Here is a 3,991-nt window from a genome sequence, read left to right on the forward strand (position 1 = left end):
CAGAGCGGTGGGCAGCCCTAGCCTGGCGCCCGGGGAGCAGTTGGGGTTAGGTGCCTTGCTCAAGGGCACCTCAGTCATGGCCTCAGGTCTGGGAATGGAACCCACGACCCTCCGGTCACAAGACCAGTTCCCTACCACCAGACCATGACTGCCTCATTATTGGCCAGTGTGAGGTATTGTCCAAGCGGACATCCTGGTTAGGGATGGGAGCTGTGGGTCCCTGCCTTCTCCTCTTCTCCTCATACTGTTGGGAAATCCCACCACTGGTTCACCCTCTCTTCCTGGCAACTTTTTAAAATTTGGACAGACTGTGTGCAATTTGGGACTTGAAGGCATACAGACGCATGTGCTAACTTATCACCATTCTGTGGTCAGCACAATCCTGTCTGTAGATGAGCCAACATGTGACCACTACCAGATCTATCAAATGGAAGAAAAGATGGTGGTACCATTTCTTTGACTGGATGTTGGTGCGATATAAAGAAATCAATGAATCCAACAAGTCAACACCTCCCATGTGTTGATTGTATGTGGATACTACTGCAAGGCATGAGACCTTGATATTTGGCTTCTATCCCATCTGTCCACACTGGATAGAGGGTGAGCACCAACATAGGTACTGAGGATGGTGACAGAGCTGTCATCATACCATTTGACTGCATGCAGCTGGGTATCTCCAACACAGGCTGTTTTTTCCTGGACCCACGACCAGATCTTTTCAGATCAGCATCTGACTTCATGGAACTGTCCTCACTGTCAGATGGGAATAATAAAACTACAAAAGTAGAAATATTGTCCATAAATTGATTAAATTTGTCTCATAAAGGAAATGATGCAATGGTGTAACCCGATTACTCCACAGGACATTTCAAATTTAAACCAAATTGTGCATGCATTATTGGGGAAGACTATGTAAACACTTGACCTTGGTTTGAATATTTCAAACAATTTTTCATATTAACTTGAATATTTTATGATGATTCATGTTTATTAACATTTTACTGTTGACCTGACCTGAATCTGCTTTATTTTGTCAAATTTTACAGAGAGTTGCTAATCTTGACTTGTGGAAGTTGGAGTCTTCAGAGGTCCTTCTGTTTGACATCACATTCTCTTAGATGATCTTCTGGCTCAAAATGTTCAAAATGGCTCCAAAACGGTGGTTACACCAGTAGACATACCAGACGTTTGACTTGATTCCCCATGTTAATGGAAATATTCAGAACGGCCATGTTTCTTTATTATTATTTGATATAAAAAACACTAATAAAATCAGGCATGTCAAGATAGGGGCCCAAAGAAAAAGATATCTCAAAGTAGATTATAGCTTTATTTTGAAATGATCACTTTTTTTTAAAGTTATTCAAACTTCAGAGACAGACAAAAAATGAGCGGCACGTCTTTCACCCAGGCCCATGCGTTTTCTCCGGTCATGTTCCAGCTCAGATGCCCTGTGTAAGAATGTCCTTAGTCACCTGGTTCACGGTCACAGGTGTACCTGTGACAGGACAAGACCTCAAAAGGATTACCACAGACAAGCAGAAATGTCCCTATCCTCAGCACAAGGCAAGACAGGAAAGACCAGAGTACACGAATTAGCTGTTTCCAATCTCCATTTTAAAAGGTTGTGCTTATATTATACAGTGTTTTTAGACTATGTTTAAGAACCTATATAAGATAATCCTTTATAAGTTCCAGACTGGAAAAATTTACAGTGTTTACAGCAGCCAGGGATAGAAGTGCAATAAAGTTTTAGTAGTAAAGTCTAGGAGACGGGATTAGAGGAACAAAGGAATTAGCACTATGTCGGATATAGAAAAAAATAATACAGAATAAGAAGTTAAGTTTTAAAATATTAACAACAAATAATAATTACAAGTATAAATATGTAAAATCTCATATACAAAGTTGCACATGGACACGAATGCACGTCCAGATGAAATGGCACAAGAATGAGTATGAACTGCATCGAATATTTACAGTTGTGCTGCATGTCAGTTTCTGTAACAATAACGGAGAAGAAACTCATTATTCCACTGCATTCAAAGCATGAGTCATGAACAGGTCCTGTTCTGTAGTGAACACGTTTGGGCTTGTCCATAATTCTCCACCATACGAGACTCACCCTCTCACACCTCCTTGTAGATGGGTGGGGCCATGCTGACAGCCTGGTCAGGGAAGTAGGGGTTGTAGTAGAGGCCATCCCTCAGAGCCACACCTGCAGGGGGATCACAGTATCCCCTCAGTAGTAAAAACACAGTCTTCACAGACGCACAGATGTATGGTCCTTGGAATTCAATATAGTTAAAACTGAGCTTATTTCAGTGATATTCAGTGTAAATCAAAAATGTTTCAGGTACCCATGAACCTTAAACCACAGGAATGAAAAACAGTTTCCAAGTAAAGCCAACTTTCACCACTGAAGGGGCGTGTTCCTTTATTAAACCTATTAAACACAAGATACAACAGGTGGAGCAATTTAACTTAGTATAAAAGCTGACCAACACAGAGTGGAATGTGTTACTCTGTAACAAAATGCTTTAATATGTCTGCAAAGAAACAAAGCCAAGAAATTAATATTTTCATTGTCTCAAAATAATCTGCGGACATTTGTCAAAGGTTTCTCTCTGTTGCTGTCTAAATGTTTGTGTTATGTTGTACATTCATGATGTGTTAAGCGTGAACCTCACCTCCTTGGCCATGGCCTTAACCTCATCTTTAGTGTGCAACACCCCAACTTGGTTTCGAAAGGCCAAGTACTCCATACCGTGGCAGGCTGCACACACCTGTTTGCACATCTGGCAGCCAAGTCTGCTACTGTGACACAAAGCAACAGCGTGCCAGCTGGCTGTGTTCTGTACTTAATGACTTGATGCTTCCAAAACAAACACAACAAACTTGAGCATGTCAGAGGGAGTGTACCTGGTGTGGTCCAGGCAGACAGCAAACATCTGTGACTCCATAGATATGAGGGTGTGTGTGTGTGTGTGTGTGTGTGTGTGTGTGTGTGTGTGTGTGTGTGTGTGTGTGTGTGTGTGTGTGTGCGCGCACGCATCTCCAGGTCCGAGGCCTTCACCACCTGACGGAATTCCAATCGCAAGCCTGCCTCCTCCAGCTGGGAGCACAAGAGTGTCAAGTCAAGTAAATTTTATTTGTATAGCGCTTTTTACAACACATGTTGTCACAAAGCAGCTTTACAATCGTATGGGTCCAGATTCCTAATGAGCAAGCCAAAGGCTCCCTATGATGGTGAGGATTAGGAAGAAACCACGGGAGGACCAAGACTCAAAAGGGAACCCATCCTCCATTGGGCGGCCTGTTAGCACAAGTCTGTAATTGTGGACAAAAGGTGGTTCTATAGTCAAAGTTCTTGTTCCCCGGTCAAGTAGTCACAGTCCCTTTAGTGCCGATGGTGAGCCTCAGGTTGGAGTCAGCATCAGCATGTCCTCTTGCGGCAATGGCACATCCGGCATCAGTACATCCACTGGCAAACCAAACAATCTCATAGGTGCTTGTAGGTGCTTGCATGCAATCTTCTTAGGTAGAAGCATGCAAAAAGATAGACAATACAGGCTGAGAGTCTGCCTTACACGTTAGCACTCTGCCTCATACGGATCGCGACCCTGGCGATTTTTTCTTTAACTCCTCTGTTAACGCACACTTCAGTTTCAGCATTGCCGTAGAACCGGCGGACACATGTGCTTTCCCTTGTAAACACTTTTGCACTGTACATGTATTCTGTTTGAGGCAGTCGAACAAAATCCTGGACGATTTTGAAATTCCCGCCAGACATTTTTTTAGGTCTCAAAAGTAAGACATGTCCGGGAAAAAGAGGACGTCTGGTCACCCTAGGGAGGACCCCCATGGCAAATGACTGGGAGATGCAGGTAGACCTGAAGAAGCAGCTCAAATTCCCAGAGAAGATAGCCCACACTAGCCTGAGACCAGACTTTGTCCTGTGGTCTAAAGGTACCAAAAAGGTGGTGCTTAT

General features: G+C 43.2%; 1 long non-coding RNA gene across 1 annotated transcript; it reads right to left on the bottom strand.

Annotated features, from left to right (window-relative positions):
- Positions 1 to 1,397: 1,397 nt before the first annotated feature.
- On the bottom strand, positions 1,398 to 2,974 carry LOC143493248 (uncharacterized). The gene is made up of 3 exons (XR_013125365.1): positions 2,923 to 2,974; positions 2,691 to 2,817; positions 1,398 to 2,446 (listed from the first exon to the last, which is right to left on the bottom strand). It is a non-coding gene; the product is annotated as an uncharacterized LOC143493248 (long non-coding RNA).
- Between the last annotated feature and the right edge of the window lie 1,017 nt (positions 2,975 to 3,991).

Source organism: Brachyhypopomus gauderio, unplaced genomic scaffold, assembly GCF_052324685.1.
Source record: "Brachyhypopomus gauderio isolate BG-103 unplaced genomic scaffold, BGAUD_0.2 sc83, whole genome shotgun sequence".
In the NCBI taxonomy this organism is placed as follows: Eukaryota; Metazoa; Chordata; class Actinopteri; order Gymnotiformes; family Hypopomidae; genus Brachyhypopomus; species Brachyhypopomus gauderio.